This window comes from Armigeres subalbatus, chromosome 3, assembly GCF_024139115.2.
Source record: "Armigeres subalbatus isolate Guangzhou_Male chromosome 3, GZ_Asu_2, whole genome shotgun sequence".
Taxonomy (NCBI): Eukaryota; Metazoa; Arthropoda; class Insecta; order Diptera; family Culicidae; genus Armigeres; species Armigeres subalbatus.
Window position 1 is genome coordinate 421,303,706 of NC_085141.1, and position 22,694 is coordinate 421,326,399.

At 40.2% G+C, this 22,694-nt stretch overlaps 1 protein-coding gene across 3 annotated transcripts in view; it reads left to right on the forward strand.

The window, feature by feature from the left end:
• Positions 1–22,694, forward strand: part of LOC134227344 (cyclic AMP response element-binding protein A) — a 299,421-nt gene that overhangs the window by 88,742 nt on the left and 187,985 nt on the right. The window contains exon 1 of one of the 3 annotated variants that reach the window (XM_062708753.1): positions 13,308–13,443. The exons of the other annotated variants lie outside the window; for them this stretch is intronic. The gene's annotated coding sequence lies outside the window, so the exon portion shown is untranslated. Of the gene's footprint in view, positions 1–13,307; positions 13,444–22,694 lie in introns of those variants that run through there. 3 annotated transcript variants of the gene reach the window in all.

Genomic DNA, 22,694 nt, shown 5'->3' on the forward strand with positions numbered 1-22,694 from the left:
ACTTATCTTATAAGAGTGTGATTTTTTTTATCTTTCTAATGTACATATGTTATAGTCTTTTATAATACGCGTATGGTAGGAATCATTGCCGTTTGCTGAATCTACTGTCAAATAAAATTTGTCCCAAGCTATTCGAAGATCAGTCTTTTCTCCGCATGAGATGGCGATGGATATTTATAACAATCAAAATTCCATTACCGCTGCTTAGCTCTCCGTTTCCTGCCACCAATTACTACCGAGATAGACAAATTGGATCCTGCATAGCCCTTTTCCCATGCAATGACCTCTCGAAGACAATTCCAAGCCGTCGCAAAGTCTACACGATCGACCAAGCAACGATCAGTCAGTCGACCTATGTCTGTTTCATAATTGCCAGCGCAATATCGTTAAAGAAATCGGTTTTCTCTCACTCTCTACCGGGGCAGCTTAGAAATGTGCGCACCGACGATCCGACCCTATATTGAATGAAGGCTCAGCGCACTATGCTCGCTCGTGGCTAGACAACCGGTATCTGTGCGAATGCGGCCACCAGCAACCAACCCATCATTGGCGGAGTAGGTTTGTCTTGTTGCCATCGCCCAGGGTGCAGGTACCTTACCTGGCGTGTCCCTTTCACTCCTTTCCCCTATCTAAAAAAAACTGCATGGGCACGTCCGACGATGATGATGAGTCTATGAAGCATACCGGCGCGTAACGCACCTTGGGCTGTCGGCCGTGACGGGTGTTCCTACCACCATAGGCTCGCACGTGGGGGATCACGTCGGGCCCCGGTTAGGGGAACAGTATTTCTCGTCCGGTCGGATGAAAGTCAACTGCAAGCGCACACCATCGAGAAGAAGCGACAACATACCGCGACGATGGATCGTAGGCAATAATAATTTGAGAAATATGGTGATGCACTAACCATATTCCAACCTGCCTTAACATGACGGTGCATGATGAATTTTTCGAAACGTACCGTCGTCGTCGGATGTGAACAAGCCATTTTCTAGCACGCTGGAAGAATTTTGTCTCACAAACGAAAGTCTGTGCAACCTACACACCTCATGACATTATGCATTGCTACGGCTTTTGGGGCGCAGTTACATTTGCATACACCTTCCAATAGGGAACCAGTCGCGAGGAATGTAGCCAAATGCAGGTGCAGTTGCATTTGCAGCGCACTATTGGAGACGATGTTTAACCTACTAACCCTCTGTCTCGCCGATGGCCTCGCACCAATGAAACAAACAAACATGACATAAAAACATTGACACATTTCTCTTTTAATACCGTAGAAGCAACATCTCCCTCATGAAGATAGTGAACACCATAGGGGAACAGTTCCATTTTTCATTTCACGGTCACGGACTCAGCTTATCTCAAAATAAATATATGAAGCACAAGTTTTGTTGATTCTCCTTGCTGGCACGCGTGTTCACTGCTGAAAAATAGCTTTACAAAAACACAAATTCGTCGACTTTTCATACTTTTGTTTTTGATTGAAGAAATATAGCAGCTTTGAGATCCATTATTGTCACAGTAACCCTAGATGGTCGAATAAGGACATTCCTAACATTTGAATCGCATCGTTACGCCATGTTCATATGATAATACTTCTGACGGTTCGTTTGGAAACAACGGTTTTACTTATTTTCGCTCATCTATGCTGCCTACGCTCAATGTTAATCGGATTACCGCGAACAAATCATGGTCTAACCTTTCGGCACCAAAACTAACATTGACTTGCGAATGACATTTGCACACCATAAATTTGACCAACATTGCTTAGCCACCTGGCATGCCGGTCCCGGTGCAACTAACCTTTCCCGTCGAACACGGAAAATGACATTCAACAACCGAACACACCGATTTTGGCTGTCCACAAAAAATGTGTTTGATTTATGTGACCAGCTAACATATAACAGATATAGGTTTGACCTACCGGCGCTCTGCAATGAAGCCCGTAGGTTAGCTTTTGGCTTCCATGAATTTGTCATCATCAGTGTTTCGCAAACAATGTGTTTGGATCCGGTACAAGCTGATGGGGATCAAAGTCAAATTCATTTTAGGAACCTTTTTGGAATGTGGTTATTTCAATCAAATTATGTCAAATGTAAGCTGTAATGTAACTGCCTCTTCAATACAAGAATTAGAACGGGATTTGCCAAATCTACAATCCACTGGAACGTGCAATATTTCAAAAAACTATGATCTGAATTATGACCGTTATGGTACAAATTCGTGCGATAATGAATATGCATGTGCCTTCGCGATCATTTTCTGTCAGTCTGGTGGCCGATTTACCGCCCGCCCATATATCGATTAGTCGAAATATCAACAAGTTTTGCTGTCACCCGCGTGCCACTTCCCATTGCACTGCTTGCTTTAGGATCGGCGAACTGCTAACACGGGAGGATTTACTTTTCCACTGCTGCTGAAATCTAAACAGATCGATAGATTCCGCCATATGCCATGACTGTTTAATTTATGCAAACTCACGATCGATACCGAACCGAATCGGTGACTCTGGAGAACGAGGACGACGACGGCTACGATTGACGTGTTTTTCCTACTCTGAGACTCTGAGAGAAATCGATCTGAATCAGCCATAGTGGGAGCCAGTCAGGTATGCAGTCAGCCAGTCAAGAAGGAAAAAAGCGTTCCATTACAAAGTATTTAACAGGTATTCGAAGTCTACAGCGCGCGTAGCAGACATCGATCGGAGCATAAATACCAACTGCAATGACAAACGATCGATCGGTAGCCCGGTAGCGGGGGGTGGTTGAAATTGAACGGGGTAAAGGCGGTAGCGCACAAATTGAACGGCATTTTCCAGTAGTTTGTCATCGAGTGGCGGATTGATGGGGAGGGCTGATGGTGGTCGATTGGTTTGCAGAACTGCTCTGGAATGGGGGCGCTGAACTTACAGTTAGACGAGGCAACAAATACTAAATGCTTTAGAGAACAGTATCACGTAGAGAAGCAACGTTTATTTTTGTTAACCAGAACTGGAGTATCATAAATAAAGCTTGAAACTTCGACGGTTGTTTAGCTTTCCATTCCAAATGTGAATTGTTCGCGATTATATTTTTTAGTTCAAAATGTTATACAAGTCTCTGATCAATTGATTCCCTTTTGTTAAATGTCATTATTAGTATCAAGTTTAGAAGCGTATGTGCTTTTCACATGCATAGTGCCTTTTTCAGTTTTAGGTATCGTGTGAAAATGTGTTCTAAAAATCATAATTCCAAATTTTAGAGATTCACACCCTCTGACGGAAATCAAGCGACGAACTCGCAAATTTTGCGGTTCCTGCACTTTTCCCATGCCATTCGCGAAGACACGATGTTTACATTGGGTCACTGTGCAACAACACCAACAATAACAACGGCAACAATGGCTGAAGTGGCGAAGGAGTATAATTTATTCTATTATGCTTTATTAATTGAATCATTTTGCTAACATTCATCAGCGCTTCTTCGCTCCCAGGGTTCAACCGGAGCTCTACAACAGAGTAGAGTCGACTGTTGCTGCTTGGACTGCCTTGAGGGATTTTGCGCGCTGTGTACCATGTCTGCGTCTTGACTTTTGTTTTGGTTAGCCTTTAATAGTGCTGTGGCGGAGGTCTGGGTTATGATGATGCATCATCGTCGTCGTCGTCGTAACAACACGATTTGAGGCGGCCCATTCACCCATTGTTAGTGCACCGACGACGAAGACGAGATGTTTAGCATTCTATGTGAAAGGAACTCCAACGAGATCTTTGCGTGGAGTTCCGAACGATTAGGTAGGCACTGAATGTGATTGGAGTATTAAGAATGGCCTTCAAAATAATGCCCCCTGCCATGATCAGTGCTCAAACTATTGATTGGTAAAGGTTTGGACACGAAGTAGAACCCTAACCCATCGAACGAGTTAATAAATGTCATGATTTGCTAAGATTGCGAAGCACTCGAGATTTCGGAATTAGTGCAACTTGTTTGAATGCCTAACAAGCCAATTAGGAGGACCTGTTCCATCGGACCTTAACCACCAAGCGGTAAATAAATGATTGTATCGCCCAGTCAGTGCAAACGTCGCAGTGGATTGCGGCTCGGTCAAGCATTCCTGAGCTCTCCTCAGTTTCCAACTCCCAACTATTTTCACTACTTCACCGGCCGTGATCACGTTTTGAATGCCCGCGCGAGCGCAGACCCAGCATAAAGGAACAAAACGACTAAAGTAGACAGTTTCTAGCGGCGGATAGGTACGATTAGTCAATCGAGTCGCGATCAGGTTTGAAATACTTGAAATTTCTATGCAAATCGAATCTAGGTGACGCGCGCGTTTGCTCTTCTCGGTCTTCCAGCACCAACACTAAGGGACCACCAGCCCGTCGTGTATCCATCACGAGTGAGTGTTTCGTCGTCTCGTTGTTCGCTGCTCGTCACGTCACTTTGTGTGCGGCGGTGGACGGCAATTTCTCACGCTTCGACGGTCAACATGAAGACGACTGCTGCGGCGCACTAGCTGGAGTGACTGAATGGATTTGTTGAGGATGAGAGGGGTGCGGTTGGCGCATTCTTTGGGAGTACCCCTTTGGGGCTAAGGTATTGGGTAGGCCTATTTTTGAATTCAATTGAAAATGTGCATCTTTTCCACAGGGAAACCGACAATAGTTCTTCGAACTGAGTACGAAACGTCTCATGTTAAATTAGGACTTTTCCAAAAAAAATTAAGAAATTACCAGGGCCGGCTTGGCCCTCCAACTTCGATTTTAATTCCTTTAATGTTATTTCTCGAAAGTTCTTTGGATATTCTTGGAAATTTTTCGAAATTTCTGTGGGAAATTTTTCGGAATTTACGTGGGAAATTATTCGAATTTTCTTGGGAATTTCTTCGAATTTTCTTGGCAAAAGCTTCGAATTTTCTTGTGAAATTCTTCGAAGTTCCTTGAAAAATTCTTCGAAACTTTCTCTGAAAATTTCTTCGGAAATTTTTGAATTTCCTCGAAAAGTTCTTCGGACTTTTTCGGGAAATTCTTGGAAAATGTTTGCGGAAATTCTTGGAAATTGTTTGCGGGAAATTCTTTTGAATTTGCTTGGGAAATTCTTCGGAATTTGCTTGAGAATTCTTCGAATTTTCTTGGGAAATTCTTCGGAATTTACTTGGGAAATTCTTCGGAATTTACTTGGGAAATTCTTCGGAATTTTCTTGGGAAATCCTTCGGAATTTCCTGGAAATTCTTCGAGATTCCTTGGGAAATTCTTCGGAATCTCCTTGGGAAATTCTTCGGAATTTCCTCGGGAAATTCTTGGAATTTTCTCGGAAAATTTTCGGAATTTCCTCGGAAATTCTTCGGAATTTCCTCGAAATTGTTCGGAATTTCTAGGGAAGTTCTTCGTTATTTCCTCAGGAAATTTTTTGGAATTTCCTCGAAATTTTCGAATTTCGCCGGGAAATTTTTCTGAATTTCCTTGAGAAATTTTTCGGAATTTCCTAGGGAAATTCTCTGGAACTTCCTCGGGAAATTCTTCGGAGTTTTCTCGGGAAATTCTTCAGAATTTTTGAAAAAACCTTGAATTTCTTTGGAAATTCTTTTGGAATTTCCTGGGAAATTTTGGAATTTCCTGGGAAATTCTTTGAATTTCCTGAAATTCTTTGGAATTTCCTGGGAAATTCTTTGGAATTTCCTTGGGAAATTCTTTGAATTTCCTTGAAATTCTTCGGATTTTCCTCGGGAAATTTTTCGGAATTTTCCCGGGATTTTCTTCGGTATTTCCTCGGTAAATTCTTCGGAATTTTCTCTAAAATTCTTTGGAATTTCCTCGAAAATTCTTTGGAGTTTGCTTGGGAAATTCTTCGGAATTTTCTTGGAAATTCTTCGGAATTTTCTTGGGAAATTCTTTGGAATTTTCTTGGAAAATTATTTGGAATTTCCTGGGGAAATTCTTCAGAATTTCCTTGGCGAAATTCTTCGAATTTCCTTGGGAAATTTTTCGAATTTCCTTGGGAAATTCTTCGAATTTCCTTATAAAATTCTTTGGAATTTCCTTGGGAAATTCTTAGAAATTTTCCTGAGAAATTCTTCTGAATTTCCTTGAAACTATTCGAATTTCTTTGGGAAATTCTTCAGAATTTCCTTGGGAAATTATTCGAATTTCCTTAGGAAATTCTTCGGAATTTTCTTGGGAAATTCTTCGGAATTTCCTTGGGAAATACTTTGAATTTCTTTGGAAAATTCTTTGGAATTTTCTTGGAAAATTTTTGGAATTTCCTTGGAAAATTCTTAGGAATTTCATTGCGAAATTCATTGAATTTCATTCGGAAATTCTTTGAAATTTCCTCGGGAAATTCTTTGGAATTTCATCGGGAAATTCTTTGGAATTTCCTTGGGAAATTCTTTGGAATTTCCTTGGGAAATTCTTTGGAATTTCCTTGAAAAATTCTTTGGAATTTCCTCGGGAATTCTTTGAAATTTCATGGGAAATTCTTTGAATTTCCTTGGAAAATTTTTGGAATTTCCTAGGGAAATTCTTTGAATTTCCTAGGGAAATTCTTTGGAATTTCCTAGGGAAATTCCTTGGAATTTCCTGGAAAATTCTTTTGTATTTCCTTGGGAAATTCTTTGAAATTTCCTTGGGAAATTCTTTGGAATTTCCTTGGGAAATTCTTTGGAATTTCCTTGAAATTCTTTGGAATTTCCTTCGGAAATTCTCCGAATTTCCTTGAAATTTTCGAATTTCCTTGGGAAATTCTTCGGAATTTCCTTAAATTCTTCGGAATTTCCATGGGAAATTATTCAGAATTTCCATGGGAAATTATTCAGAATTTCCATAGGAAATTGTTCGAAATTTCCATATGAAATTGTTCGGAATTTCCATGGGCAATTGTTCGGACCATGGGAAATTGTTCGGAATTTCCATGGGAAATTGTTCGGAATATCGGAAATTCTGAATTTCCTTGAAATTCTGAATTTCCTTGAAATTCTTCGAATTTCCTTGAAATTCTTCGAATTTCCTTGGAAATTCTTCGGAATTTCCTTGGGAAATTCTTCGGAATTTCCTTGAAATTCTTCGGAATTTCTTGGGGAAATTCTTGGAATTTCCTTGAAATTCTTCAGAATTTCCTTGGGAAATTCTTCGGAATTTCCTTGGGAAATTCTTCGGAATTTCCTTGGGAAATTCTTCGAAATTTCCTGAAATTCTTTGGAATTTCCTTGGGAAATTCTTAGAAATTTCTGAGAAATTCTTCTGAATTTCCTTGGGAAACTATTCGAATTTCTTTGAAATTCTTCAGAATTTCGGGAAATTTTTCGGAATTTTCTTGGAAAATCCTTGGGAGTTTCCTTGGGAAATACTTCGGAATTTCCGAGAGGAAATCCTTCAGAATTTCCTTGGGAAATCCTTCGGAATTTCCTTGGAAAATTCTTTGGCATTTCCTTGAAATTCTTAGGAATTTCGTTGGGAAATTCTTAGCAATTTCGTCGAAAAATTCTTAGGAATTTCATTGGGAAATTCTTTGGAATTTCATTGGGAAATTCTTTGAATTTCCTTGGGAAATTCTTTGGAATTTCCTTGGGAAATTCTTTGGAATTTCCTTGGGAAATTCTTTGGAATTTCCTTGGGAAATTCTTTGGAATTTCCATGGGAAATTCTTTGGAATTTCCTTGGGAAATTCTTTGGAATTTCCTTGGGAAATTCTTTGGAATTTCCTTGGGAAATTCTTTGGAATTTCCTTGGGAAATTCTTTGGAATTTCCTTGGGAAATTCTTTGGAATTTCCTGGGGAAAATCTTTGGAATTTCCTGGGGAAATTCTTTGGAATTTCGTGGGGAAATTCTTTGGAATTTCGTGGGGAAATTCTTTGGAATTTCCACGGGAAATTCTTTGGAATTTCCACGGGAAATTCTTTGGAATTTCCTGGGAAATTCTTTGAATTTCCTTGGAAATTCTTTGGAATTTCTTGGGAAATTCTTTGGAATTTCCTTGGGAAATTCTTGAATTTCCTTGGAAATTCTTCGAATTTCCTTGAAATTCTTCGGAATTTCGAAATCAATTTCCTTGAATTCTTCGAATTTCCTTAAGGAATTCTTCGGAATTTCCTTGGAAATTATTTGGAATTTTCTTGGGAAATGCTTTGAACTTTCCATGGAAAATTGTTCGGAATTTCCATTGAAATTGTTCGGAATTTCCATGAAATTCTTCGGAATTTCCGTGGGCAATTCTTCGGAATTTCCGTGAAAAATTCTTTGGAATTTCTGTGGGAAATTTTTCGGAAATTCCTTTGGAAATTATTTGGAATTTCCTTGGGAAATTCTTCAGAATTTCATCGGAAGATTCTTCGGAGTTTCCGTGGGAAATTATTCGGAATTTTCTTAGGAAATGCTTCGAAATTGTTTTGAATTTCATGAAATTCTGAAGAATTTCATGGAAATTCTTCGGAATTTCCTTTGGAAATTTTCGGAGTTTCCTTGGAAATTCTTCGGAATTTCCTTGGGAAACTTTTCAAAAGGTCTTTTGGCCTCACAGGGTCGGCCAAAAGACCCTTTCGGCCAAATGACCCGCTCGGTCAAATGACCCTTTCGGCCTAATGACCCTTTCGGCCAAATAACCCTTTCGGCTAAACGACCCTTTCGGCCTAATGACCCTTTCGGCCTAATGACCTTTTTGGTCAAACGACCCTTTCGGCCAAACGACCCTTCCGGCCAAACGACCCTTTTAGCCAAACGGCCCTTTCGGTCAAATGATCCTTTCGGCCAAATTTCCTGGGGAAATTCTTCGGAATTTCCTTGGGAAACTCTTCGGAAGGTCTAATGACCCTTTCGGCCAAACGACCCTTTCGGCCTAATGACCCTTTCGGCCAAATGACCCCTTCGGTCAAACGACCGTTTCAGTAAAATGACCCTTTCGGCCAAATGACGGCCAAATTTCCTTGGGAAATTCTTCGGAATTTCCTTGGGAAACTCTTCGGAAAGTCTTTTGGCCTCCTTTTCAGCCAAACGACCCTTTCGGCCAAATTACCCTCTCGGCCAAATGACCCTTTTGGCCAAATGACCCTTTCGGTCAAACGACACTTTCGGCCTGATGACCCTTCCGGCCAAACGACCCTTTCGGCCAAACGACCCTTCCGGCCAAACGACCCTTTCGGCCAAATGACCCTTTTGGCCAAACGACCCTTTCGGCCTAATGGTATATTCGGCCAAACAACTTTCGGCCTAGTGGCATTCGGCCAAATGGCTTTCGGCCGAATGGTTTTCGGCCAAATGACCCTTCCCCGTTCTATGTTCAGTGTTTAGGTTTAAAAATCCGTGTTTCTCTCGTCTGGTTCCTGAATTATTTATTTGACCAGTGCCGGAGCAACTTCAATTTCCATGGAAATGCGTTTATTTTTTACAATTTGTCCGTTGTTCAAATTATTGTCAACTGAATTCATTTTATTAAGAAAAAGCATATCTCTTAAAACCAGATGGCTGTTAAGTAATTTGATAAAAAAGATCTAAATGAGAATTTGAATAGGATGAAGTTTGTCTAAAAATTTTTTTTTCGTCTTTATTAGCGAGACTTTTAGCCCAAGGCTGGCTCGTCTAGTTGATTTTATCAAACGATGATCCTTTAATAGAAAATGTTCGATTCTTTCCTCTATTCCTTCAAACATTTTCAGTTTGCGAAAATGTGATGAAGGTAATAATGATACCAATAGTCTGCTGAGATCACGAGCCTTACAACTTGCTATAATATTGAACGACAGTCTGTATGACTTCTCTAGTACCATGTGCTATGGAGTCTGGGATCGATTCCCGCTCGGTAAAGAGGAAACTTTTCATTATCGAACAAATTTCCACTTGTCCAGAAACACCAGCAGACGCATTTTTTTCGACCGTACAAAGCAGAACCAAACAGGATCGCGTGAACAGAAAGACAATCAGTTGCACTGATTAATTTGCTTTCCTTTCGCACAAATGAGATCCAAAAACGGATCCTGTGAACTATTGATTTACTTTTTGACCGCCTGAAGGGGAGCACAGAAACACGATCAAACGCGCACTAATTGATACGCTTTCCTCCCGTACAAAGCAGAGCAAAACCGGGTCCCACGAACTATCTCCGCGCTGAGCAGAAAGAAGATCAAGTGCGCACTAATTGGTTTAATTTCATACCGCAAAACGCAGAATAAAACAGGGTCCCATAAACTATCTGCGTGCTGGCCAGAAAGACGTTTAAACGCGCACTAGTTTATTAATTTTTGGACTCCTCAAAGCAAAGCGATAGAGGGTCCCTTGAACTATCTGCTGCAGAGCAGAAAGCATATCAAACGCGCACTAATAGCTTCACTTTGCTTTCGCACAAAGCAGAATTATCTGCGTACTGGGTAGAAACACGATTAGAAGCGCACTCGATAGTATTGCGAATTAGCAGTTGTCCTCAAACACTAATTTATACCGTTTCAACCGTAGCAATAACACAAACAACTTTCATCTACGGTGGGGTATACCCCGTTAGGCATAAGTACGTTAGGCATAAAGACGTTAGGCATAAGTACGTTAGGCATAATGGACGTTAGGCATAACGGACGTTAGGCATAATGTACGTTAGGCATAATGGACGTTAGGCATAAAATGACCCAAAGAACAGCCTATGACATAAAGAAGGCAGAATTATGCCAAACGTCCATTATGCCTAACGTACATTATGCCTAACGTCCGTTATGCCTAACGTCCATTATGCCTAACGTACTTATGCCTAACGTCTTTATGCCTAACGTACTTATGCCTAACGTCGCGGACCCTCTACGGTGATATGGGTCACAAGCGACGGTGGGTCACTAACAGTCGTCAAGAACGTCAAGAAGAATCGTCAAGTTTTACATTGTCAGACCCAACTTTATTCCGTCAGTTCATCAACAACATGCTTCATGTGTTCAAGAAATTCTCGACATTTTAACTTTCATCTGCTCAGTGACAGAGTAACTGTATTGCCATATTTTTTTATTCTTACTGAACTGTCTTTCCTTAGTTTCTGTATGCTTTGTGTCCCAATAATTGTAGAGACGAAGCATGGTTTAATGAAAATCAATCTGCGGCAGCGCATCCCTTGTCTTTCTACGTCATTGATCTTAAAACTTTCAGTGCGATTTTATGTCGTATACACTGACTCCACAATCATGGGTCACGCACTAATATGAGTCATTTACATTTGACCTGGAATGGAGTGACCAACTATTGTTACAAAGTGACCCATATATGTGGGATCAGTGTAGACTGCTTTGTTCTGCAATGCGATTTGGGCACGATTCGTACCGCAGATCGTAGAACGGGTTACTACGATTAAGGATTTAAAGATTAAGGATGGATACCAAAATGAGTTTCAACGAGCACATTGCTACATCTACTGTGAAGGATTTTTCGACATTCGATTTTCTGAAAAGAAGTACTAAATCATTCCGCAATCTATTGCTCTGTAGTTTGCAGTACAGGTTTGGGCACCATGCAATGTGATAAAGTGGAACGAGTTCATTGGGTTACTTAATCCTAATACTTTATTGATAGTTAATTTCACCACACACAGCGAGGTGCTTCTTAGTACTTCATAGTGAAGATATTTTAATCATTAATGCATTTCTCAAACCAAAATTTCACTTTTATTCGTATGGTCATCTTAAATAAATTTAGTTAAATACTAGCAGATCACAACAAGTGCGTAGGTAACATGGAAAATGGAACAATTTCCCAACAGCCACTTTTCCACCTTTCACTTCCCGAACCAGTGGGTGATTGAAAAAAATAAGACAGACTACTTGCGTATCTGTTTGGTAACGCGAAAGATTCTCACGCCCGCACCCATCATACGAAAACAAAAACTAATTCAAAGAAATCAAAGTGACGAAAGTTTTGATTAACTGTCCGCCCTTCCAAGTTCCCATGAAGACGTGCATGCATGCCGTGCTATGCATATGCCCCATTTGCGAAGCACCTCCTCATCCACCTGACCGAAGGAAACCCATCAGATGAAAGTCATGCATCGCAGTCACTTGTCGACGGAGGTGACGATCCTCCGTTTTTTTTGCCTCCTATCCGATAGAAAACCTATAAAATGCTAATTCATCGTGTAGTCGCACAAGAGAGCCAATTCAGACCAGAAACGGTACTTCTTCTACGACCGGCCACCATCGCCACCTACTCTATACATATGGGTGACGGGTATTAGCAAGTTCAGTCAGCAACCATGTGATGATTATGCTGGAAAGGTGTTCCTCATAATCGCGCATCATCGTCGTCGCCTGAATGGATGATTTAGTGGGTCTCCGCGGGTCTGTGCCGGGTTGTCGCCGGGTAATTTATCCATCATATTGTCGGTGTTTGATTTGCTTGCTGGGTCGACGATAGCTTGGTGGCCATCAGAATGAGGAAGTCTTGGCCGATGACGGTGATCTCTTGCACCTGATTTGGTTCATTTGCGATAGGAAAAGGGTTGCAGTTTTTTTTATTTGTACCCATCGAAAGACGAAACTTGCTCGTTCGGGGTGGATAATGACGGCTAAATTATAGAGTTTGAACTCAATCAAATCAAAATAAATTAACATAGAGGGGCAATTATTTCGTCTGCAATCCGGTTTCAGAGGTCTCTCGAGGGATCACGGAGAAAGGTGAATAAATGATGAGTGGGAAAAAATAAGCGCAGAAGTGCGGACCCGCGGAATGCGAACGCGCGAGCTGCGGCTGTATGGGAACTTGATATGGGAAACGATGCTTCGCATATTTATGTGAACGGTCACACTTTGTATTTCATTTTTTTGTCAGTTGTTCTCACTTAGTTTGTTATTTTTTTTTGGGTTTTATAAACGCACCGTCAGTGGAATACTGAATAGGTGAGACCCCACGGTTATTGAAACAGTTTTCGAACGCATGTTCAAGACTCCTGGTGAATGCTTAACCATTAACATGGCTGAATCTTCATACAATGATTGATGAGTTCGTGCGATAAAAATGTTACGAATAATTTATTCATAATTATTTTCGTTCCCATCCATATTAATATCCAATTAAATAAATAGCATTATAATGAATATAACATATTTTTGTGTCACCAATGTCTTCTAATATCCAAACATTTTTTTCTTCATTTTTATCTAAAATCTCAACATTAGAATAAATTGACTTATGATCCCTACATTTCTTCTTCCACAGGTAAGCCGTGAAAATATCTGACGTTCATCATTATCACTATCGCCGTCATCAGCAAAGTGAAACAATTAGGAAAATGTGTTCTCCCCTTGTTTTAAAATCACCAGAAGGGAACTAATTTCACCACATCCAAAAACTAAGGGAAAAGCAAAGGCAACACAAATTCCGATAACGATCTCCCCAATCGAAAAATACACCTTTCTAACCGAGTGCGGTTTGTTACTGCTGGCAAACCGGAAAATCGAGGAACCCACTCAATGATGCTTTCGCCGTCGGGTGGAAAGAAGTGGCCGGACCGCGGTAAGTGGGGAACCGAAAATCAAGGTTGAAGCAAAACAGTGCGATAATAATAATAACAGCCCGGTTCTCAAAATAAAACAAATCATGCCGGCCGAACCACCGCTACAAAAGTCCAAAGCGGTATAAATTTTATTTTAGCTGTTTATTTTGAGGCACTAAAAGGAAAACAGCTTTAAAAGCGCTTCTTCGGTAGTATATCAGATTGGCGGTGCAAACTATGGCCGATGCCTGCATTCGTAGGACAATTTCTCTTTACCCCCTCGAAAACTGACTTTGGTAGAGCAACGCATTTTCAAGTTGATCTTGATAAGTTGGGATTTTTTTTCTAGATCAGTTGTTCATTTGGAGTAATTTAACCTACACTTTTTCTTTTCAACATTTTATTGAGGTCTGTAACTGATAATTTATGTTTTTAGATTGAGCATTGATTACTTTAATATAATAATGAAAGCGGTTCAAAACTTTCAAAAATACGGGAATTATATTTAATTTATGATAAGTTAAGCTAAATCATAATTCATTTTACCTAATTACCAAATAACAATCTAATGATCGCTTTTATTTATTTGAATGAAGCCATCAATGCGTTGGGTGCATATTCAAGGTGACCAATGAGAACAGATTTATATCCCAGTGTGCCACTGAAAGCTGTGAAGCGTATGTAGCACAATAATTCAATTACTGAGCGCATTGTGAGCGGTTCCGAGGTTCCGCTTGCACCTCACTACAAGACATCGGTATGTTGTGTGTTGTGATATAATCGAATTAGGAACTCCGAACGGAATAGTAACAGCTGTGACGCCATAGCAAAAGATATCACACTTTCGAATATAAAAAGTAAAGTTTATGTAGGATACAATTTTTTTGCGATCGGAAAATTTCAACGATTTAATACCTCGATCCATTACTCATCGGTCTAACGGTAAATTGGTCATCAAATCAGCCATGCACGCATCGCACCTCTGTCACCGCCACCAAATATCCATCGAGACGATAGAAACGACGAAATAGACAACAAGCCAAGAGTTCAATGGCCCGAAATTGATACGCGAGCGTTTTTGGTCGGTGCTTCGAGAACCAGTTGGCGATCACGCATGGTTAGAATGAGGCTGCCAAAACAAAACAGATTCTGGCGAGCGATGATCATGGGAGTGGCTTTGACCGCACAGGGAGATATGTAGAACGCAAATAGTTGAGCTTGAGGCCCGTTGTTGGTCATAGAGCGGTGCGAAATGTGCGTTCATCAATGGATGGGAAGTTCGCGTGAGTTACCGTTTAAAAGCTTCTGTAACGAATTAGCAACATATTCTTAATATTACAGTTTTGCTAACACATGTGTGAAGTGCCCGATTGATCCACCAATCAAATGTAACGAGAAACATAATAAACGATCGATCCAATAGGGATTTTTAAATAACTTTGTTGCGAAAAAATCGGATAATGTTCAAAATTGTTTGAATTAACGAATAGACAAGTTAACGATTTAATAAATACACGAATTTCCATAGGTCGAGGTCGTTTCCCAAACATCCTAGACTGGACCGAGAATCGAGCTCGCCATCTCCGGATTGGGAACCATACGTCTAAGGCTAATTGCAGACCCCAAATTAAAAGATTAACAAGTTAATAAATTACTAACAAACGAATCCATGAATTGATAAATTAATGCTTTAACGAATTTATGAATAAACGAAATAATGAATTAATGAATTTACAAATTAAGTTAGAATTGACGATTCAACAAAATAATAAAATAACGAATTAATATGTTAATGAATTACCAGATTTAGAAACAAACGAATTAACAAATTAACAAACTAACAAATTAACGCAACAACAATTTAACGAGCTAACAAAAGAATGAATTAAAGATTTACCGCACCAACGAATTAAAGATAAATAAACGAATTAACGAATTAACAAATTGACGAACTAATGACTTAATCAATCAAAGATTCAAAGAATTAAGGAATTAATAAATTGATAGAATAAAGAATTAACGAATTAACAAATTATTGAATCGACGAATTGACGAATTACCAAATCAATGAAACAACGAATAAAAGAATTAAAAAATTAACGAATCAACTAATTTCCGAATTGATAAATTGACGAATTAACCACTCTACGATTTAACGAGTCAATGAATTAATGAATCATCAAATTAGGGTATCAACGAATTCAAGAATTAATGAATTAGAGAAGTATCTAATTAACAACTGAGCGAATTGCGAACTAAGGAATTGACGAGCTAATGAATTAATGAATAAACAGATTAACGAATTCATAAGCTAACAAGTTAACGAATTATTGAATTAACAAATTAACAAATTAACAATTGAACGATTTAATGATTCAACGAAATAACGAATTAACAAATCAACGATTTAACGAGTTAATGAATTAACGAATCGATGAGTTAAAAAATAACCGAATTATCGATTTAACGATATAACAAATTAACGAATTGACGAACTAAAAAATTAGCGGTCTAACGAATTACAAACTAATTAAATAACAAATCAGTGAGTTAACGAATTAACAATTTAACTAACTAACGAATAACCGAATTAACGAAATATTGAATCAACGAATTAAGGTCACTCCTGACGGAATCCAATTTTCAAAGTACTCGCGTTTTCAAGGGCACACCATTCGATACGGAAGCAACGCACAACTGTCATTTTCATTTTTTCATGCATGCTGCGACGCAGCAAAGCTGAAAAAATAAAAATGACAGTTGTGCGTTGCTTCCGTATCGAATGGTGTGCCCTTGAAAACGCGAGTACTTTGAAAATTGGATTCCGTCAGGAGTGACCTTAAAGAACTAAAGAATTAACGAATTGTTCGTTACGTATTAAAGAAATTGACAATTCAACGAATTAAAGAATAATCGAATTAATGAATCATTAAATTAGAACTGAACGAGTTAACAAATTAACAAATCAACGAATTAATTAATTAACCAATCAACGATTTGAAGAATTTAGGAATTAATAAATTAATAAATTAAAGAATTAACGAAATAACAAATTATTCAATTGACAAATTAACGAATTACCAAAACAACGAACTAAAGAATTAACAAATTAACGAATCAACTAATTGAAGATTTACAAATTGACCACTCTACGATTCAACGAATTAATGATTTAATGAATCATCGAGTTAGCGAATCAACGAATTCAAGAATTAATGAATTAAGGAATTATCTAATTAACAACTGAGCCAATTGCGAACTAAGGAATTAATGAACTAATGAATTAACGAATAAAGAGATGAACGAATTCATGAGCTAACAAGTTATCGAATTAATGAATCAAAGAATTAACAAATTAACAAATTAACATCAAGCTCCTAAGGAGCTCGGAGGACTCCTTTCAACAGGATCGGAGGACTTGAAGGAGGACGAGTTAATAAATTAACGAACCAATGAATTAAAAAATTTTAAAAAACGATATAACGAATTAACGAATTGACGAACTAAAAAATTAACGAATTACAAACTAATTAAATAACAAATCATCGAATTAACGATTTAACTTACTAACAAATAACCGAATAAACGAAATATTCTACGAATTAATGAATTAACGAATTAACGAATTAACGAATTAACGAATTAATGAATTAACGAATTAACGAATTATCGAACCAACGAATTAACGAGTTAACGAATTAACGAATTAACGAATCAAAGAATTACCCTTTAACAAGTTGCCGAATTCTGGAATTGACAAATTAACGAAATAACGAAATAACGATCAGGCGATCAGTAACTCAAAGACTATTGAATCCTGTCCTGCACAACCAGCACAGTGGATGAAGGGCTGTGGGACAAAAAAGACAGAACAACGAACAAACAAATTTAAAAAATGTTCTATGCAATCTACCTGATCGAATCAAAATGTTGAATCATATGTTACGAATATGGTTCTGAACTAAAATTTAGAGTCTACACGTTCGGCAGCATCCATTTGAGAGACATGAAGGATTTTTCTTTCTAGAAAGCACAGATGCTTCGTTATAAGAAGATAAAAAGCATCTTTCTATACTTCTTGAAAGCCTCCTTCTAAGGAGCCTCCTCCTAAGGAGCTCGCTAAAGCTAAAGCCTCCTCCTAAGGAGCTCGGAGGACTCCTTTCAACAGGATCGGAGGACTTGAAGGAGGACTCCTTCCAAGAGGCCAAAAAGTTCCCTTTTAAGAAGCCTGGAAGCCTCGTTACTAGAGGCCTAAAAGCCTTATTTCAACAGGCTCGGAAGCCTTCGGAAACCTTTTTTCAAGATGCTGGGAAGCCTACTTTTAAGAACCTCGGAAACCTCTTTCGAAGTGGTTCCTAGCCTCCTTTCAAGAAGCCCGGAAGCCTCCTTTCAAGAGGCCCGAAGCCTCCTTTCAAGAGGCCAGGCCTCCTTTCAAGAGGCCCGGAAGCCTCCTTTCAAGAGGCCCGGAAGCCTCCTTTCAAGAGGCCCGGAAGCCTCCTTTCAAGAGGCCCGGAAGCCTCCTTTCAAGAGGCCCGGAAGCCTCCTTTCAAGAGGCCCGGAAGCCTCCTTTCAAGAGGCCCGGAAGCCTCCTTTCAAGAGGCCCGGAAGCCTCCTTTCAAGAGGCTCGGAAGCCTCCTTTCAAGAGGCTCGGAAGCCTCCTTTCAAGAGGCTCGGAAGCCTCCTTTCAAGAGGCGAATTTACGAATTTACAAATTTACGAATTTACGAATTTACGAATTTACGAATTTACGAATCTACGAATTTACGAATTTACGATTTTACGAATTTACGAATTTATGAATTTACGAGTTTACGAATTTACGAATTTAAAAATTTACGAACAGATGAAGGATCCGTGACCCGACAGGAACTGCGTCGGGTGAAAGTTTACTTTGCTGTGCTTTCTGTTCGTCTACAAAGCCAGGTTTAGGATGAGGCGATGAGCGATGGGTCCACGTTCCTTTCTTGAACCATTCCTGCTGCCCCGCGGATATCAACTGTCTTTCGGTCTTTTCGTAGATAATAACCGATGACTTACTTCAAGGTGATAAAGATGGGTAACATCCCAGTAATAACGCATACTGCCCCTAATGAGATCATTCTCTACGTGCTCGCGACTCGTATGACCACCAGCCGGAATACATTTTTTTCTCCATATTGCAGTATCGATGACGAGATGCTAGCCGGTAGAAGCCTCATGCTGTTTCTTGGACCACCAACGTTTTTCAAGATCCTCGCTTTAGCATTCATTTCCTTCGCCAAATTATCACAGACTTGAGTGACCACTTTGATGCAAATGCGTGATCTCCGTCGATATCCATCCGCTGGATCCTTGCGGTTGCTTCTCGTTCCGGTGAGCTATTTAAAGCTCAACTCCATTCATCCAGCTCTTGATCCCGCCTACCGACGCCTACACTTTTTGGAGTGCTTCGCCCATCACAATAACACGTCATCCGACAAACACACGAAATACACTTTCCAGGGCAGCCGCTGTGTCAGTATTCCGTCATACATTCCAGAGGTTGTGAACGAATATGGAACCCTGAGGAACGCCCGCTGTAATACACATTGACTATTGCCCTTCGTTCATGTCGTACACCAAGACTCTGCTGTGGAAGTACATAGCTCTGCAAGATATGACACAGGTGCCAGAAACCTGAATTCTGGGCACCGCTGCGGCGATGGTTTTAAAGCTGGTGTTGTTGAAAGCCTTTTTCACGTCTATTGTATGCACTGCGCAGTTTCGATCTCCTCGTCGCTTCTGCTTAGACGCTTTCTCAGCACTCTCGAGTACTGTCCGAATTGCGTCCACCGTGGATACTCCTTTGCGAAATCCGAACTGCATCATATTCCATGCTCACCTTCCCTACCCTTCGGTAGTGTGTTGAGGGAGTTTTCCAACTGTGACTAACAGGCAAATAGGTCTATAAGAGGCCAGCCTGCTCGGCGGCTTCCCAGGTTTTAGCAGTAACACCAGCTTCTGGATATTTCACATTTCTGGAAAGTTACCATTGTCCAGGCACTTATGGAGTACGTTCTGAACTGATTCGGATATGCCAAGATCGCAGCCGTAAGAGTCACGTTTGGTATTTCATACGGAACGGGGGGCTTTCTTCGTGTCAGCTTATCGACACAGCTCCTTGTAGCAATCTAGCTTGCTAAGCAAAACAGTAACGCCTCCTCACGCTCCTTTCTTTCTGACTTCATTCTTGCTCTTTGCACTCGCATGCTGGCTCTGTGGCAAGCAGCATGTAGCGCACTGAGCCTCTGGTTCCACCAGGCACTGGACGCCGATTGTTTCTAGGATCCAGTTTTCGCGATATTGCGGCGCCACAAGCCGCTATCATCCTTCTTATCAGCGCAGCCGCAACAACGTTCTCGATGTTGCTGTCCGATGGAAGTGCCTCAACAAAAAGGTCCTTATTCTCCACTCCCAGGCATTGACATTATCTCCAATAACTGCTAGACTTCGTTTAATCAGTTTGCCGGTTCACCGCTCCAGCATCAGGCTGAACTATCCACCCTGATGATGCATAGCAACTGCGTATGAAAAATCCGTCACGAAGCCTTTACCTAATCTCTCCTCCACTTCTTGGATAGGGAACCTATCCATAACGTGTATCGCAGGCATGCCTGTTCTATCAGCCACCCAGTTGCCGGTATCAGAAGCAACTTGATACGACTCATACATCGTTTCTGTGGCTGACTGTCCTAACAGTTGTTGGACGGTTTTGCAGTAATTCAGATTAATCTCAACTACTGCAGGCCTGCGATCGCTCGTCTGGTGCTTATTGCCGTCTTTTGAAGAGCAAAGTATGTACCACGGTATTGGCGTGCAGTATTTCGCTAGATGACCTGTCTCCCCACATTTTCAACACTTGTTGGATCTGCCCGGATCTTTACAAACCCCTGCCCGGTATCCAAAGCCCAAACATTTGAAGCATCTCTCGGCTTGTTTATTCACTGGCTGGGTGGCTTTCAATGGACATTTCGACCATCCAACTGACAGTTTGCCCACTTCCAATACCTTGTTAGCAGCGGTTACTGGCAAACGGATCATCGCTGCCTGGGTGCCTCCATATACGCCTTCCTAATCCGAATCATCAATGGCACCTCACTCAGGTTACATTGTGCCTTTAGTGCACCACTAACCTCTTCTTCCGACACAAAATTTCCATCTCTGGAGTTAAGGCTTTGACCCTCTGCACCAAACGATTTCGCATAATCGAGCTATGAACCAAAGGGTCATTCTTTAACCCGAAGAACATTTCGCAAATATCTTAAATGATTCTTTAAGAAATTCCACCAGGATTTTTACAAACAAAAAATCAAGAATACTGCCAGAACTCTTTCTAAAATTATTTCAGGGATTCCTTCATATATCATTGGAAATTTCATTCGCTCGAAAATTTTTTCAACAATTCCTCTGGAATTTCCAGCAAGAATTATTAATGGAATTTCCAAAGGCAATTTCCTCAAGGCATTTCCGATATTTACACCCAACCGGCGGTTGTTAGATTTTCTAACAATTCTGTATAAGAATCTACCAAAACATGTATAAGAACTGGGCATATGCGAAATTGCAAGATTCTTATACAAATATTGTATAAGAATCTAACAATATTGTAAGCTTTTCTTACATTTTTTGTATAAGAATCTGACAATTTCGCATATGCCCAGTTCTTATACAGGTGTTGGTAGATTCTTATACAGAATTGTTAGAAAATCTAACAACCGCCGGTTGGGTGTATAAATTTCTCCTAGAATTTCTTTGTACATTCCTGAAATTCCGGAGAGGATTCTAAAATAATTTTAGACAATTTTTTAAGATATTTTCGAAAAAAAATCCTAAAGACAGTAGATTCAAGATCTTGAGATCAATCCTCGTAACAAAACGAGTTTGGGAAATCTGGACTATATGATGATGAGAACCTCAATCGGGGAAGCTTCGGCGAAATTGGTGGATTGAGGGCTTATGTTACAAAAACATCTATTTTACCCAGGAATAATTCGCATGCGTACGCTAAAAAACTACAAACCAATCATTGTGTCTCCCTTTTTTACGAGAGCGGCTTTTGTCTTTTACCTGCCCTTCATTGATTAAGAAATGTATATGCATGTAAAACAAAGTTGAACACATTTTTTGAACGTTCATTTGTACATATGAGATCATAACAAACGTATGTTGACTGGTACTCTACTTGACTGAAGACTGGATCAGTAAGTGCCGGGAAGTTACTAAGCCTATGATACCCCGAAGAGAAGGTAGAAAGAGTTAAACACCTCATTTTAACCAAACTAAGGAAACCATTCACAAGTACACAACTAAACACACATGCAGCTGTCAGTCAGCTGCCGTTTATTACCACCAGCTCGATTATAGACCAATTTCTCCGCAAACAAAAAAGAAGCAACCCAAATAGTCCATATTTGCATTTCCCTTACGATCGTCTGTGTGTGAGTCATGTTAGCTGTCATCGCAGAGGATTGTTCAACCAGCAAATTGCACCGGCGAATCTCTTAGCAACAATGTTCCGCACACAAAAAAATGCCTCCGCTTGTTTAGTTCATCAATCAAGCCCGTGCGCGAGGAGAAAGCCTTTCACCACCGTAGCCAGCGTGCTGCATACCCACCTTGAATACCAACCAACCAGATTGCAACCATGCCGTTTTGAATTAGCGGAAGTAAACAATTATTAAACACCGCCGCTAAGTGTCGCGGCTGTTTCTATTTTCGCACCTCATCAGCCCGATCGATTGGGTGCAACATTGTAGAGATGATGTTTGTCCTCCCGGGTGAATGGGCCATAAGATGAAGTCAGTTAATTGCATACGCAAATACGCCCGGGCTACGGCTTGAACCAGATTTGTCAATTCTTGGTCTGTTGTCATCTTGGTTGGGCGGTATGCCTTGCGAGTCACTGGACCGCGGAGGGGCTCGTAGTGGAAAATTAAATAATAGGAGAAAATAGGGTTTATTTGTTATATTTGTAATGGCACTTTGTGCAGAACAAACCGTAGGGAAGAAGTACAGGTTTTAGCCATAGCACCCGGTATTAAATAATTTCTCAAACAAACTTCTTTAAACAGGAGGTGGCGCGTCTGATTCTTTGGTTAGGTCTAAGAGGATCATCTGTTGCATAAATGCATAGCTGGTACGCCTACCCTACTTGCGCACGGCTGAGGTGAAACAGAAAAAATAAGCTGCACGAGGAGAGTGTAGCGGACAAGTACCTACCTCTAAACGAACGAACTCAACAAGTTCAGGGACA